The 17,673-nt window shown below is 47.4% G+C and overlaps 1 protein-coding gene and 1 pseudogene across 1 annotated transcript in view; both read right to left on the reverse strand.

Moving 5' to 3' along the window:
• Positions 1 to 5,233, reverse strand: part of VANGL1 (VANGL planar cell polarity protein 1) — a 60,730-nt gene extending 55,497 nt beyond the window's left edge. The window contains exon 1 of the mRNA XM_019548744.1: positions 5,152 to 5,233. The gene's annotated coding sequence lies outside the window, so the exon portion shown is untranslated. The remainder of the gene's footprint in view (positions 1 to 5,151) is intronic.
• A 1,323-nt stretch (positions 5,234 to 6,556) lies between these two features.
• On the reverse strand, positions 6,557 to 8,184 carry LOC109319021 (annotated as a pseudogene).
• Positions 8,185 to 17,673: the final 9,489 nt, after the last annotated feature.

The following is a 17,673-nucleotide window of genomic DNA, read 5'->3' on the forward strand; positions in this document are numbered from 1 at the left end:
TCTAGCACCACTCAGTTTGACGCTTCACCCTGATGCAGAATGAACTCTTACTCAGATATCAAACCTTTACCAAATTAGAAGGAACTCGATGGTTTGTTCCCAAAGTTCTGCACAGTTGGAAGATGCCATCTGGAGAACAAGTAGTTGCAAATGTCCACAAGTACGCACATGTTTGACTAAGCATGCAGTTGGCCTCGATTATTAAATGGCACCAGCTGTCTCTTGGCCAATGGCTGCCTGTTAGCTAGCGCACTGGGGAACTTCCTCTCTATTTAACTTCCAAGCTTCTTTACTAAATTAAATAAGAAAACCCTCGAGCTACATGAAGGCAATATTAGGGCTGCAGAGTTAGAAATAGTAGAAGAGCTAGGATATTCCTGCATTAAAGTGTTCCCAGAGCAACATTAACTTGGCTGCTTTGCACTTCAGTAGTATTTTCCTATTCTCAGTTTCCTCAAAGTTGAGTAACTTCAAATAGTAAAAATTACAAAAGCAAAGTGCTACAAGCAACACAGCCAAATGAATCTCTCAAGAATGTTCACTTTCTCAACTGGGCCCCAATCCAGACATTGGTCCATGTGGATCCAGAATTGGGGCCTTTCTGTTATTCAAGTTCTATATCCCATGAGGGCTTTTAGAGGAAGAATGCAATTAATCATAGAAAAGTAGGGCTGAGGGACCTCTGGAGGTTATTTAGTCCAATCCCTTGCCCAAAACAGTATCATCCCTATTCAACCAATACCATACTAATCAAAGTCTAACCCGTTACTACAGTCAACCTTGCCACATAACTACAAGGCATAGCAACCTAACCTGCCAAAGGTAAAGTACAGGAGGATAAGGACTGTCAGAGCGCTTGCAGATATTGGGGCAGGGGGGAAAATAAAACAAAAAAATGCACTTTACTTTGACCCAGCTTGCCCAGAGTCTGTATAGATTGGGTGCTTCAGTGGGACTTTATGACATTTTATGTAAAGTCAATTCAATCAGCTATTAAATGAAAGCACCAAAAAAAACCCCACTAAAGCATCCAATCTATACAGATGTTGGGAGAGCCATGTCCAGCTTCTGGGCATGTGCTGGACTCCGTAGCATGTCAAGTTTAGTGCGCCAGATTTCCTTCCCCTCCCCTCCGCCCTGTCTGCCAGCAGCCTCAGTGTCCTGCTACTGCAAGCAGTTAAAATAAGCGTGAAAGATCCAAGAAAGAAAGAGAGCCATGCCCCTGACAAAGAGAAAGACAAACCCCCTGCACAGTCCACAGTAACTTGACCTTGGGGTAAAGTTCCTTCCTGACCCCAAATGCGCAACTAGTCTGACCTTGAGCAGAGGGGAAAGAACCTCCAGCCAGGAAGGAACCTCTGGGTTTCTGTGGCATGTTTGAGCTCTTACTTTCAGTCATCAACACACAAACTAGTATCTTCATTACAGGAGTGATATTTTTTAAGACAGAGATTTTTAAAGCATTTCCCCCCCTCTAGATGGGTAATAAATATGCAGGTGGGTCATCTGAACATATAATAGGGTCCAAAGATACAAGACTGTCATTTGCCTTGCAACACACAACTCTGCCAGACTGACAAAAAGCCAGATTCTGGGTCCCAGCCCAGAGGCAAGCAGCCAGCCTGCGTAGTAGAAAGCCTTCTGCATGATTCTGGGCCCTGTCCTCCCCCTCCCATAAACATGCACATTACATATCCAAAGCAGACCTTCTTTGTGACTCCCTCTCCCGCCCAAGGGTTACAACAACATTCCCCAAACTTTTGAAAGTTGATTCACCCTCTGGAAACTGAAACCAACTGCACCCTTGTAGCTCCTGGCCCTGCACTGTTTGAAGGCCTATTTGTCTTCATTTAAACATCTTCCATTCCACCCAAGTCTCATCCAGCTACTCTTCTGTGGCTTTCACAGAAAGTTATGTCCTGCATTTCAATAATTGCTTATTTAAGTCTAATAGGGATACGTGCTAGCATGCTTCAATGAGCAGACACAGCATTAGTTAATTATCTTGGCTCCCAAGTTACGGTACCCTCCAAACAAAAGGAGCAAGTCCTAGCTCAGGAACTATTGTTTCAGACTCTCTGCAAATTCAGGGAGGCCTTTCTGAGTCAATTATATTTTTTAGGTTTGTCACAACCATAATAGCCAAAGGGTTGTGTTTTTACATCAAGATTACAGAGAACTGAGACATCTATCTATCCATCCTCCTCCAAGCTTTGTGACTCACACTTCAGAACATTCTGTGCCCCTGATGCTTTGCAACAAAAAGGCCCTAAATAGCCAAGGAGGAAGGGGCAGGAGTCACTTCTGGAGGTACGGTTAACTCCCTCTATTCAGATCTATTATCCCCACTGCTTTGAAGAGAAGGCAGGAAAGTTATTTCTAAAATAAACAACCATCTTAAAGAAAGAACAGCATCCATCCCCTGTTCCTGTGCAAACACCCAATATACAGGACACATCTACATGTGTGCATTTACTGCGCAGTAACTGAAATAACTGTGTGGTACAGGCATGCGCCTACACATGCACCCGCATGTATTGTTTTGCGTGATTATACTACACAGTAAATATGGCAACTTACACTGACTTGAACGTAAATTTGATACCTACGTCATATACTCCTGATTCGTTACTGCGCAGTAATGCACATGTAGACACCTTACTGCACAATGACACTGTGCGTGTAGACTGACTTGGGACTAACTTTAGTCCCAAGTCAGTCCACACACAGCGTTAATGAGCTTCAATACCTGCACATGTAGATGCTGGACAAGTCCCACTTGCTGCGCAGTACATTTAAATCCACATAAATGCACATGTAGATACACCCCCACAGCAGCAGCAACCATTAGCAATGTAACCACCATTTCACACAGACTCCAAAGATGGTTCAAAGGCCAGAATCCTCCTACCACTGACCAAGAGATGCTATGGATGCAGCTATACTTGGCAAAACAGGGAGAAAAAAAAAAAAAAAAAGTGTCATGCTGGTTCAAGTGCACTTACAGGCACTGTTGTGTTACAAAGATACAAAGCACAGCTGTGCTTCAAACCAGGCGCCTTGTGCCAATATTGTATTCTAGCATGCTTTCACAGGACAAGCACACTTAAGCATACACTTTGCTTTAGCATGCCAGCAGCCATCCATAACCTGGATCACACTGGCCTTCCCCACCAATGCCCGCATCAGCAGGGGCAAAAAGAATGGGGAAATTTAGCTGAGGTATCATTAGCTTAGACACAGCTCGAGCATCTGCTTCACTTCTAAAGTTCCTGGCTGACAGCCACTGGCCGTTAAACTACCTCTGTGTGGTTGAACACTGGCTGGAAATCCTTCCAGAATTTTGGCTTGCCACAGGGTTTTCATATGGGAGGTTTTTCTGTAACTCTATTCACCATTTATTTTTTAAAATTAACAAGTTAAATGACTAGAAGGCCAATATTGGTCCCAGCGTTGCAGGCAGTTATGTATTCAAACCCCAAAGGAGGAAAAAAGCCAAGCCTGCTTAAAATAAAGATTCTTAGAAGGTTAAATACTGTGGAATGGTTTCTCATCTGAACAACACTTTTCCTACAAGTCTGAACACTGTCCCTAACTCCCCATATACCACCGCATCCCTTAACCCTTTGTTAAACATACCAGCACAGACACAGCCTTTGGTCTGAGAACAAATCTTTGCACTCAGGAATTAGGAAGATTTTTTTTCTGCACCCATCTGATGTTTGTGACTATACTGTAACAAAGCAAGTAACACAATAGCTCTGCCCTGTGCTCAGAACGCTTCAGCTATACATCATGGACCAGCGTTGCTCTAAAACGACAGTCACCTTCAATCTAACTGCTAGAGACTGGTGCTTTTGGAGCAAAAGGATCTCAGACTTATCTCGAAGAGGATGAGGTTCCAGGCAGACATGGTCTGCAGCAGAGAGACGGTTTCAGTCCTGTGTGGCCATAATCTGCCCGAGGATAACCTGTAATAAAACAGCCTGTCTAACTCAAGTTGATCCATTAAAAAAAAAAAAATTAAGAGGTCTCCCCTGAATAGCCTATTTTTGGCAACTCTAGGTATCTCGAATGCATGAAACTTGATTTATATGGCCCAGGTAACTGATGTATATTGGCAGACCCTTCTGCTCAGTTCTGCTTCGTGCCTACTCATTAATAGCTCCCTCTTTCCTTTAAGCTCAGAAACTTTGCTTGCATGCGAGGGAAGCTTTCCCTGGCAGCTGTGCAAGGCAGAGCTGTCGGTTTCATCAGAATTCAGGCGTGTGCTCTTTTGACACACAAGACTGAAATTTTCAAAGCTAGGCCCCTAAGTGCCTACAGATGAACTGAGTGACCTCGAGTGGGTCCAGGCCTGCAATGCCAGCCTTGCTCGTGCTGGGAAGTGCATCTGGCAGACAGTGACCAAAGGGAAGCTACCTGCCCACCCATGCAGCTCCTGGCAACCCCCCAACACCCACTGTGCCAGAAGGGACACGGGGAGTAGCCTGGAAGCTCCTGAATCACAGAAAAAGTTAGGGCTGGGAGGGACCTCAGGAGGTCACCTAGTCCAGCGGTTCTCAACAGCTTTTGTACCGGGACCCATTTGTAAACATGGACGGACAATCCCAAACCCAGCCCCCTGCCCCCAGTGCGTGGGGCGGGTATCTCTGCCAGCCTACAAGGGAAAAGCCAGAGTTTCTCCGTGCTTTTTTTTCTAAAGGAGAACCGACTGTTTAAAAGTTTGCCGATCCATTTGTAGTCTATTTGCTACCCTTTCATATAGTCTCCCCACCTGCTTTTGGGCCAAGACCCCTGGGGTTGAGAAGCACTGCTCTGGTCCAACGCCCTACTCAAAGCAGGACCATCCCCAAGGAGATCACCCCAGCCAGGGCTTTGTCTAGCCGGGTTTGGGCTACCCTAAGGGCGCAGGCACAGCCCTGTGCCGCCTCCTCCACCTTGCGCAGCCCAGGCAGGGGCAGAGCTCCCCGGCCCAGGGACCCAAGGGAGAGGCACCCACAGCCGCGCCAGGCTGCGGGACAAGGGGCTGCGGGGGAAGAGGGGGAGCTGCCTCCCCTTCCACAGGGCAAGGCGGGGGGGCTCGCAGCCGCCTCCTAGGTGCAGGCTGCGGGAGGGAGGGAGCAGCCACCCAGCCCCAGCCCGACCCACCTCTAGCGGCGGCCGCTCCATGCCGCTGCTGCCGCCGCCTGCTCCCGGCCGGGTCTACAGCGCTGCTGGTGCCGCCGCTTTCCGCTTCCTGTGCCCGCGCCCGGCGTGCTGCGGCCACAGCGGCCTCGGGGTCGGGGGAGAGGCGAGCGCTTGTATTAGGCCGACTAGGTCGCTGCGACGTATGTTTTTTTTTTAATGTATTTCCTGGCAAGCTTTCGGGCCCAAGCACCCAGGCGTAGGAGAAAGGCTTGCAATCCCATGAAATGGGAACTTTCATCTCCACCTGGGCAGTCAGGACTGGTGGTAGAGAGGCTAGCTTTTATTCGACCAACGAGATTTTTGCAAAAAAAAATACAAAAGAAAGCAATCTTTCTCTGCGAGCTTTCAGGCACAAACACCCTTCGTCAGACATCGGAGAAAACTGAAGTTTTCCTGGGTAGAAATGAAATACAGATGTACAAAAAAACCACCTAGAATTCTTGGTTCCAAAAGGATACCTTTTATTAGAGCAACTGGAAAATGGCAAGAAAATTGTCCCTTTCTGCAAGCTTTCGGGATCAAAGTCCCTTCTTCATCAGGCTCTGGGGAAAAGTGTAGATGGTACAAGATGGTAAAAAGTCCCCATAGGTAGGAAATAGGCAACCTACACCACCATAGGTAGGAAATAAACTTCATTTTTGCATGGAGGGAGCTGAAGATAGAAGGCCGTCCCTCTGGGTCCAGGAGAGTGTCTCTGTGAGCTGTGCTGAGTAGCTCTTCGATGTGTTGGTCAGGTAGAATTCCTTCCCTGGAGGTGTCAGATGGCAGGCAGGAAGGTAAAAAAACTTCTTTGAAGTTGTTCTGCAATTAAGTTTAAAATCCACAATTGGACTTCACAGGATAATCAACAGATGGAAAACTCCTCTGGGCAGGCAGTGCATAGCTCGTGTGAAGCCTCTCACCTGCGAGGGTCTGCAAATTACCTTGATACCTGACATCTCCCCACCTGGGAGAACTCTTACAATCCTTTTTCCTTCTCCCAGGTAGAAATGAAAGTTTGTATTTCAGAGGATTACAAGCTTTTCTCCTATGCCGGAGGAAGGGTGCTTGTGCCTAACAGCTTGCAAATAAAGATTTTTTAAAAAATTTTTGCGCAAAATTCTAGTTGGTCTAACAAAAGATAGCACCTCTACCACTGGTTCTGATTCCTTTTGCCTCTACATCGGGGGTGGGCAAAATGCGGCCTGCAGGCCAGACGATGCCCACCAGGCCATTCTATTCGGCCCGCAGGGCCCCTAAAACATTTAGAAAATTAATATTTATCTGCCCTTGGCTGCTTGTCATGCAGCCCTCAATGGCTTACCAAAACTCAGTAAGCAGCCCTCTGCCCAAAATATTTGCCTGTCCCAGCTCTAGATCAGTACAGCTACAACCTGGATACCATAAAGACAGTGGTGCACACTAAACAGTGCCATAGCAAGTGGGGGCAAGTGGGGTAACTGTGCCATGTGCCGAAGCAAAGGGCACCAACGGGCGGTGCCCAGCCAGGGCAGAGCACAGGACAGAGCCGCGGATGGCTCATTTGGGGGTCCCAGGGACAGGGGGAGAGCACATCTTCCTTCTTCCCAAGTGTGTAGGGTCCCATGATTCTGACTTTCCAGACAGTAGAGGCAGGACCAGAGAAGACATGGTGAAAAGCACAGACGTGGCCCTCGTCAGAGAGTTGTTTAAAAAAGGTCTGTCATCAGAGTGACTTTGGGATTGCAGTTCTTAATACCCATGGCAGCCTAATCCTCAGGGGGTCCCTCGTATATCAGTATTTCTGACCTGTCCCAAGGTATAGGAGGTAGACAGGGATCATCTGCAGCAGAGGCTCTCTAGCAGGTAGCCAGCACCTCACTGCAGCTTTCAGCAGGGTTCTGCCCTCCTTGTCCTTACTATCCATCTTGATGTCTAGTTTCTCAGTCATTGTAGCTGTGTCGTCTTTCTTGAAGCTCACAATTGCACCAAAAAAACCCTTGAATATGGGATCCAAGAGCCAGTGACAGAAAGTTCTGGGCAGTTTCTTTCTATTAGGGCTGGTGGCAGATTTGCTAAACTTGCCAGCAGCAGGATCAAAATATCTGTCTACCAACAGCTTCTTCATCATATCTTCTACAAGCAGAAGCTAGCCCTCCTAGTCTGAAATCAACCAAAGGCACAGTTTCATAGGCACCGTCATAGACCAACTAAATAAGATTATACAGTGATAGCACACAAGTTTTCCCTAAACACAAGCTCACTTTATCATCAGAATTTCATGAACCCAACTTGGCTTCATCATCACCCAGATATGAACTTGATTTCACAAAAGCTGGTGCCCTCTCTGTATCTTTCTGAGTTCATCTAGAAAGGCACAAAGCAGCCCTGCCTTTTCACCTGTAAATTGCATTGGCACACCAAAGCATGCTTGCTGTCGCATGGCAGCCTGCGGCATCCTGGAAAGGACCTCAAGGCATCCTCCCCAGGTGCCACAGCAGCCAGGTTGGGAATTGCTGCTCTAGACAGAGTTGGATCTAGCCTTTGAGGCCACACTGTGACCTCCTAGTATGTAGGGCACAGGGCAGGTTGTTTCAAGACGAGGAAGCTGCAGAGACACTTCCCCTTACTGTGACCTGCTGTGAGCAGTGAGGGATAACCCCCTCACTGGGGCATGAGGCAGGCAGGGGGAGGAAGGAGACCCAGGGAAAGACAGGCTGAGGCTTTCCTCCTCCTCAGTCCTTGGGCAGCTTGGGAAGGGAAGGGGGGAGGTGGCAGCTCCCAACTCCTGGGCAGAGGATACAGTTGTGCTGGAGGGAGCAGCTCTGGAGCAGGACAGTCCAGGCTGGTAGTAGCAGGCTGCCTGCCCACCCCTGCAGAGGGTTCTTGCATGGGAAAACCCAAGTGGGGAGTGGGCCTGTGTGACAGTGTGCTTGGGCCTGTGCTGGACTTCCTCAAAGCTTGCCAGCTTCCCTGCTACAGCAAGCCTTCCTCTCCATCCTAGTATCTGGGCACCTCATACACAGTCTGGAGCATACTTATCTTCACAACACTCTGGGAGATGGGAACTGAACCACAGGAGACTGAAGTCCCAGTCCACAAGAGTAGGTAGGCTCCTGAAGACCTTCAAGGATCTGGCCCTAAGTGACTGGCCCAAGCTTACCCAGGAAGTGTTCCAAATCCTGCTCCTTCCAGAAACCACCCAGAAACCACCTTGTTGTGATCTCTGCATCCCCAAGAACCATCTCCCTACAACACTCCTGGGTTCCCACTGCAACCCTCTCAGTCTTCTACACCCCAGTAAAGACCAGATCTCTCCAACCCCTTGCACTCCCCATCCCAAATCAGGTCCACTACTCCTGGCACCCTGCAACAGCTCCCTTTTTCCACGTCCCCAGACTTCATAGATTTCATAGTTTTCATAGATTTTTAGGGTTGGAAGGGACCTCGGAAGATCATGGAATCCAACCCCTGCCCTGGGCAGGAAAGAGTGCTAGTGTCAGATGACCCCAGACAGGTAGTGGTCTAGTCTCCTCTTAAACACCACCAGGGTAGGGGAGAGTACTACCTCCCTTGGAAACCCATTCCGAATTCTGGTAACCCTTACCATAAAGAAGTTCTTCTTAATGTCTACTCTGAATCTGCTCTCTTTCTGTATGTGGGCCGTTGCTTCTAGGTACTCCAAGGGGTGCCTTAGTAAACAGAGTATCTCATATTCCTTGCTGCCATGCCATGAATCTGTAGACGGCCACCAGATCCCCGCTCAGCCTTCTTTTATGGAGGCTGAAGAGATCAAGGTCTCTCAGTCTCTCCTCGTAGGACCTTTCCTACAGGCCCCTAACCATACAAGTGGCCCTCCTCAGCCTTCTCAAGGTTATCCACATCTCTCTTGAAGTGCAGTGCCGAAACCTGGACACAGTACTCCAGCTGCAGCCTTACCAATGCCACATAGAGGGGAAGTATCACTTCCTTAGACCTGTTTGTGATGCACCTGTTAATGCATGATAAAGTGTGGTTAGCTCTATTGATCATTTCATCACATTGTCGACTCATGTTCATCTTCGAATCAACTATGACTCCAAGATCCCTTTCTGCTGCTGTGCTGCTGAAAAGGTCGTCCCTTAATCTGTATGTGTGTTGGTGATTCCTCTTCCTAGGTGCAGCACTCTGCACTTATCTTTGTTGAACTGCATCCTATTTTGTTCTGCCCACCTTTCCAGCCTGTCCAAATCCACCTGAATCCATTCCCTACCCTCCAATGTGTCTACCTTGCCCCAAAGTTTGGTGTCATATGCAAATTTGGACAGTGTGCTCTCCACACCATCGTCCAAATCACTGAAAATATTGAACAGCACTGGCCTGAGGACCAAGCCCTGGGGGACACCACTGCCAACATCTTTCCAGGTCAATACTGACCTGCCCACCACCACTTCCTAGGTGCATCCCATTAGCCAATTTGCCACCCACCTGACCCTGTAATCATCTAAGTTACAGCCACTTAATTTTTTTATAAGAATGGGATGTGACATTGTATCAAAGGCTTTTTTAAAATCCAAGTGTGTGACATCCACCTCAACTCCTACATCTAAGCAGTTTGTGACTGGTCATAAAAAGAAACAAGGTTAGTCAGGCAGGATCTACCTGCTATGAATCCATGTTGGTTGCCCTTCAGCATTATTTTTCCTGCTGAACTCCTGCAGATGTGATCCTTAACAATTTTTTCAAAGGTTTTTCCAAGGAAAGAGGTGAGACTAACTGATTTATAGCTGCCCGGGTCCTCCCTCTTCCCCATCTGAGAAATAAGGATCACATTAGTCCTTTTTCAGTCCTCTGGGACCTGTCCTGAGCATCACAACTGCCCAAACAGTCCTATGCCTGTTTACAGTCCAATTTGGAGATATGCCTACATCCGTGTTCAGGAATACTGATGCAAAGAACTAATTGAAGAGCTCAGCTTTGTCCCTCCTATCTGTCACTAATTGCCCTAGCCTGTCCTGTAGGGGTCCTGTGTTACCATGCAACTTCTTTTTGCTCCCTATATTCCTGAAAAAGGACTTTTTGTTGTCTTTAATATTTGTTGCCAGCCTGCGTTCCATTGCTGCCTTGGCCTTTCTAATTGACTCCCTGCAAGCATGAGCCAAGCAGGTATATTCCTCGTTGGTGGCCACCCCCTGCTTCCATAGTCTATATGCCTCTTTTTTCATCCATAGGCTTTCCTGGATTTCCCTGTTCAGCCAAGAGGGTTTCTTGGCCCTTTTGCCCCCCTTTATGTGGAGTGGGATTGTCTCCTTCTATGCCCGAAGGATCATTTCCTTGAGGAACAACCATTCTTACTGGATTCCCATCTCACCAGGGCTCTTGTCCTTTAGTGCCTCCCTTACTAATCTGAGCAAATTGAAGTTAGGCTTTTCAAAGTCTAGCTCTTCTATCCTGCTGGTTATCTTTCTCACTTTACAATGGATAGTGAATTCCAACAGTTGGTGGTCACTGTTCACTATCTCCTAGATTACCCTGTATCTGCAGATCGTCTACCAGGTCCTTCCCTGTAGCAAACACCAAGTCCAGTAAGGCATTTCTGCTAGTGGGGCTGTATAGTTCCTGCATAAGATGAAGGTCCTGTATGCAAGTTAAGAACCACCATGAACGGTCAGATCCAGCTGACTGCTCCTCCCAGCAGATGTCAGGGTAGTTAAGGTCACCCGTGATGACCATATCCCTTGAGGGTACGGCCTCTGAGAGCTGCCTTAAGAATTCCAGGTCAACTCATCCTCTTGGTGTGGTGGCCTTATCTCTGTCCTGTCTGCTTAGTGGCACCAGCTTAGTCCAGCCCCTTCCCTAAGTGGGGCCACCTATCTCCTAGCTTTTTGGCACCCAGACTGCTCTGGCCTACTCGGCTGAACTTCCCACTGGACTGTCCCTTCCCTCTTGCTCTCGTAAGATATCAGGATGGAGAAAGGCGACACAGAGGACTACAGAATCTAGCCGACATAAGAGACCTGGGCTATATTCCTGGTTCTGTCACTGCCCACCTGTACGATCCTGCACAAGGCATTTCACGCTTGCTGATTTCCATTTTCCCATGGCTCTCCTTGGTCTGTCTTGCCCTATTTCAGTTTTAGAGTTTTGGGGGCACTTGGTGACCCAGCAGTAGAGCAGGCAATAATACCTAGAGCCCCTGATTTCTAGTCCTATGCTCAAAAATGCTCCATCTTTAAAAGCAGATGAGGATCACTTTAGCTCATGTTATAGTTGATGGATCAGGGTGCTGGGTTATTGTGGTTCTTTCTGGTTATCAGTGAGGGTGGGGGGATCCCATCCTTTTTTTCCCCCAGCACTCCCTCTCTGCTCCTCCTGAGCAATGTTACAATTTATTTGCAGTATCTGTATATTTAACGTGTACTTAATTCTTTGCTGGGCTACTGCAGGACAAGGATGCAAAGGTGATGCTGAAGAATGCCACTTTGCACTGGTATGTGCAGCTACTGAAGATACAGGATGTGGCTGAATGCAATAAGCCTGTATCAGATCCTGAGCTCCATTTTGTATTGTGTTAACCCACCTCCACTTGCCTAAGGGCAGTGTATTATACTGCAGGCCAGACAACTGCCACACCCTGGAAAGGTGTTTGACACCTCTTTGAAGTCCTATCACCCCGAGCCATGAAGGGCTATCAGCATTGAATGATTTCCAGCTGCTTGGTCCCCTACCATACCATATGTTAATTTTGCCCTGGGGCTCACAGGTGAGAAAGCATAGATAGGGGCTTGAACCTTGCAGTCTGAGAATCCAGCACAGAGAAAAGCTAGTTAAAAGCAGGGCTCTGCTCTGTGCAGGGGCAAACATTACCAAAGACAATAAGCACTTGCAGGAGAAAGGGCAGTACCCACCCTGGAATTATTATTCCTAGGCTCATAGGAAGGGGGGAGATCTGACTATGGAAAAGTGGACTTTTGTTATTGCCAAAGATCTCTAACCCCTGAGGGCTTTAAGAGCAGTCACCATGGTTAAGAAATACCTATTTACTGCTTTCCAAAAACATCCCTGAAAGGGTTCAGCTAGAAGCCCAGAGAACTCATAGCCTAAGTGGAGCTCTGAATGTATAGAAATGACTCATAAGCTCAGTTATTGGACTACAGCACCCCACTTCCTAAGGAAGAGTGACAGGGTCTGAGTCAGTGATTCTCCATCAGGGTGTTAGGGCACCCGGGGGTGCCCCCGTATCTTTTGAAGGGAGCCAGGAGATGTGATGAGATAAATGAGGAATGAAGAGACAAGTCAGGCTCAGGCATAAAATCACAGAGTCATAGAAGTAGGGTGGGAAGGGACCTTGTAGATCTTCAAGTCCGACCCCCCACCTGGGCAGGAGAAAATTGGGCTCAAATGACTACAGCCAGGTAGGCATCAAGCCTCTTCTTAAAGACTCCCAGGGTAGGAGCCAGCACCACTTCCCTTGGAGGTTGGTTCCAGATCCTAGCTGCCCTGACCATGAAGTGGTTCTTATGGAAGTCTAATCTAAACCTCCTCTCCAACAACTTGTGGCTGTTATGCCTCGTTATGCCAGGGGGTGCTAGGGGAAACAAGGTCTCTCCCAAACCCTTCTGGTCGCCCCTAGTGAGTTTATAGACAGTCACCAGGTCCCCCCTCAGGCTTCTCTTGTGAAGGCTGAACAGTTCAGGTCCCGCAGTCACCTCACCCCAAATTTTGGTATCATCAGCGAATTTAAACAGGTTGCTTTTCACCCCGTTGTCCAAATTGCTGATAAAGAGATTGAACAGTGTGGGCCCAAGGACCGAGCCCTGTGGGACTCTGCTGCCCACCTCTCCCCAGGCTGAATATGACCCATCCACCACCAACCTCTGAGTGTGACCCTTCAGCCAATCTGCAATCCATCTGACTGCGTAGGCATCAATGCCACAGTCACTCAATTTCTTTATGAGGAAGGGGTGGGAGATGGTGTCAAAGGCCTTGCTGAAGTCCAGAAAGGCTACATCCATGGCCTGCATCTAAGGCTTTTGTGACCTGATCATAAAAGGCAATCAGGTTGGTGTGACAAGAGCTCATGCCCTCAGCCTCTGCAGCTCATAGTGTCTCTAGATTGTCAACTAGGGTGCTGCGGCACTCTGGGATACCACGAGATCCTTTTAAGGATGCCACAGGGTGCCACACAATATTAGCACTGTTAGGTATGCAAACACTTGCACATGAGTCACAAGATAAGTCCAGAGATTTCAAATGACAATCCATATGCTTGAAGAAGGGTGTTTGTGCCCAAAAGCTTGCAAAGAACAATTTTGCCATCTATTTAGTTGGTCTAATAAAAGGTATCACATCTACCCAAAGCACCTTGTATGCCTGAGATTTCAAATAGGAATTCACAGTGCAGCAAACATTCTGGCAGGTTGTGGTCTTTCAAAATTCTTTGTATCAGAAGAATTGCTCTTATTATTTTTCTGCAATCAAGTGAAAATCAAGAAGAGCCAGCATTTTCCAAGGGGGAGCCCTTGTCTAACAAGGTGTGTCATGAATCTAACAAGGGGAAGCCTGGAGTCTAACACAGGGTGGCCACTGACAGATCCCTGCAATACAGGACATCCCATTGGTGAGGGGTGGGGCCACTGCCTCCTCAGCCAAGCAGCAGCAAAGGGTGGGGGCCACCACAAAAAAGCCACCACCCTTCTTCCTTCAGGGTCTGGGAACCCTGCTCCTCTTGGTTGTGTGCACCACTCTAGCTCTGGGCACAGGCAATAGAATTGCAAGGATAAGTGATGGACATGTATTTCCACCAATGAACTCAAAAACAGGACTTATTGCAGTCCATTCCTCATTTCATAGATTTCATAGACATCAGGGCTGGAAGGGACCTCGGGAGATCATTGAGTCCAGCCCCCTGCCCCAAGGGCAGGAAGTCAGCTGGGGTCATAGGATCCCAGCAAAATAAGCATCCAATTTACTCTTGAAGGTGTTCAATGTAGGTGCTTCAACCACCTCCGCTGGCAGACTGTTCCAGACCTTGGGGGCTCGGACAGTAAACAAATTCTTCCTTATGTCAAGTGGGCAGGGGACAAAAGGGTTTAAAACAGGACTATCCAGTATAAAACAGGACCAACGGCCACCCTAAACAAGTATGATAACCACTGGTCTCAACTAGAAATGTCTCCTATAAAGAGGACTTTCTCATTGTGCGGCACTTGCCACATAGCTGAAAACAGCAGGGGGACCTGCACTTCTGGCTTTTGGAATAAAACTTACTTCAAGTCTGTAACCTCACTTTGTGGGCTCAAGTCAGTGAACATTTAAATATTTCAGGTGCTAAAAAGTAGTTTCTGGCTTCTGACTTCCCTTGATGTTGTCCTTTATTTTGTACATCAAAAAAGAATAGCACTCCAGTATCTCTTTTGCCTGATTCATAAAGGGCTTCGATTAGTTCCTACATTTTTCAGCAAAAAGAGGATCTGTTTTTAATTTAAGTGCAGCCAAAGCTCTTAACAAATGCATCTGGATGAGGCAATGCTTTTCCAGGTAAAATCCACTGAACTCACCCAATGTTCAGGTTGTTTTGCGTATCTTTCCACAACTGCAGCCAAGGCCTGAAAATGGATGTAACATATAGCAAAGACACAGAATGAAGGGCACACAAATTATTCATGCAGAGAACTTACAATGCAGCAGAGACCTGTTCCTTCAGTGTAAACACTCTGCCTATAACCTCATTGGTTAGAAAAGTAAGTTCTGCAATTTGTGTCATATATTCAAAGTATATTCCTCAAGATCAGCATACTGATGCCATATGCTCAGTTAACTATAATGCAAGTGCGAACATGTATGTGATAAGCAGCAAAGATGGTTGCATCAAATGATGAATGGCATTTCTAAATTCACTGTCATGATTCTGCATTTCTATTCCAAACATTTTTCAGATGAAAAGTATGAAGCATCAACCTCATGTGGAGGACTGAAGGGCACTTAGGACCCAAAAGCTTGTCTAACATCCCTCTCAATTATATGGATGATAAAATAAAAGATATGACAAAATATTCTAGTCTGTAGAACATAGGTCATTTTGGATCTATAAAGAGGGGTGGCTAGGAACAAGCATGTTGTGTCCTGCAGTAACTTCTTCAGTGTCTTGAGTCATAGTGTTCAATACTTCATCCAACTGTTTATGGCTAATGCTAGCTTCTTTCACTGCCTCAACAGACTTTTAAGATTTTCTCCTGTAAGACACCAGTGCTTAGTGGTAGCTAAGATTTCTCAGCAACTTTTCAGAGTTAAGTTCCCCTTATTAGCCTCTTTGCTAAAAAATGTGTTGTTTCCTTAACACCAAATTTCTTTTTAAAGCCCAATTTTTCTGGATTTTTTATTTTGGACGCATTTTTATGTCAGATTTGCCTCCCTTAGGGACCTAGGAGATGCATGGGAACTTCTGGGTTTATTCTGTAAGATACTGAGCTCAGAACTGTCCCAGTCTGTGGCCATCTTTTTGCTAGAAGTGAGGGTTTTCCTATAAAACAACAGAAAACAAAATAGGAGAAATACCAGGATTCAGGGGTGACTGGTGCCTCCTGAGTCTGGGGGGGCCACAATTTGTGGGGGGGGGCCGGGGGGGCCAAAAGCCCCATATCCACTCTTATACTTCTGTACCGCAGCTTAGTGCCCCCCTCTCCTCCCCCCAGCAGCAAAAAAACTGCCCCGTCCTGAGTGGTGCCAAGTTGGGGGCCAATCTTAGGGGGGGGTATGTGCCCCCTCCTCCAGACCAGTCGCCTGTGCTAGGATTGGCCCAGCAAGAACAACAACACTCTGTTTTGAGTTACTGGTCACTTCTACCTCACCAGCCTGGAACATCCAGAGTTGTGGGGGCAAGTGGATGGGTTTGTCTGTGCCCTCACAAGCCAAATACATTAGAGTAGCTTATTGAAGCTCCCTATAACTATAGATACCTTATTTGAGGCAGTCTCGATAGATGCAGCACAGCTCTTTACACCTGTAGACCTTCCAAGCTGCATTGTTGTCACCAGATAGAGCACAACCTGTCCCTGGAATGACTGGTAATTAACTTGAATGTGCTGCTATTAACTTACCAATTTCTACAGGAAGAGAGGAAGGGAGAGTATTAGCATATTTGATCTGAGGCAAGGACTTCTTAGGGAGATACCTGTTATTGAACCAAGCCTGTATCTGGCATATTTCACAGGTCCTTGAAGTGGGACCAGGAACTGTAACATCACTAAGATCCCAGAATAAAAGGCTTTTTCCCCCAGGAGAAAAGCTACTTTTATTTACACCCTATACGGCCCGCCTGTCTGTGCTACCACTGTCCCTTCTGTCTAGCAGGATAGGCCAAAGAGCTTCATGTACAATTCACAGATAAGAAGGAACCTCCATTTAATTAATCTTGTGCAGTCCTGCCACAGCCTGCTATTTAAAAAGGGAAAGCTCAGAGAAGTAGGGCTGGAAGGGACTTTGGGAAGTCATTAAGCTCCCCCCACTCCTGGCAGGCAGATACACTATGCTGCTCACTCTGTTGTGTGCTGTGCCACATAGTAGGTTAGACTAGGGGTGTGAAGCTCACCTTGTGCCCTAGGCCAGATCCAGAATGTGGGCAGCAGCAGTGGTGTTGGCAGTGGCAGCAGTGGGGCAAGCGGCCGTGGGACAGGCAGCCACTTGCCATGGTGGAAGCAGCAAAAGTAGCAGCAGGCCAGGCTCAGGGAAAGTGAAGGCTCAGGGTATGTGATGGTTGTGTCACTGCTGGCCTCCTTTGGTCCTCTGCCACCAAAAGCAATGTCCACGAGGGTTTAGTTGAGACCTGACCTCCATTTACCTACAATCTCTCTCTGATATTTGGAAGTGGGGGCTGCTGTCTTTTTGGTGCATCCCTTATTCAGATTAAATAATAGTTAAATAGCCATTTCTTGTGCAGCATTTAAAGGGGACAAGTCAGGGCAAGCAGTTGCCTCCACAGATCGAAAGGCCTACTGAGTGGAAAGGGAATCAAGATCAGATGTAGTCCTACTCCAGCCGGAATCTATAGCAAGCAATGGCCACCCCCTTCTGCTTCCAAAATTGCCTGGCTGCTTGCAGGGCCCTCCTGGATGGGTTTGCAGAGGACTGAGTGGAGGTTGGAGAGTGCTATGGATTTGCCATCCCCCATTCCACTCAGTCAGATCTGTGGATGAGAGTGCTCCCACTTGCTAAGAGAAACAAAGCCCCCCAAATAAAGAACTTCAGCATCTGCTCTAACATCTCTGAAGGACACTCCCATATCTGGCCACACAGGCAGTGGACTCAGTAGCTGTAAACAAACTTAACTCTGTTTTGGAGCACTCCACCACGCCCAAGACATGTTCATCCAGAGTATAACTATGCTGAATCCAGAGGACTGCGAGCTGGGGTGGATTTGGCTATCAGGAGGGTGTGAGGCTGAGTAGTATGCTTGTACCTGTCAAAAACAACTGGAAATTAAACCGTTCACAGTGCAACAACAAATGCAAGAGACAGACAGATGTGGAGGAGCAAAGCCATGTGCTT

Source organism: Crocodylus porosus, unplaced genomic scaffold (assembly GCF_001723895.1).
Source record: "Crocodylus porosus isolate Cpor-Errol unplaced genomic scaffold, CroPor_comp1, whole genome shotgun sequence".
Classification (NCBI taxonomy): Eukaryota; Metazoa; Chordata; order Crocodylia; family Crocodylidae; genus Crocodylus; species Crocodylus porosus.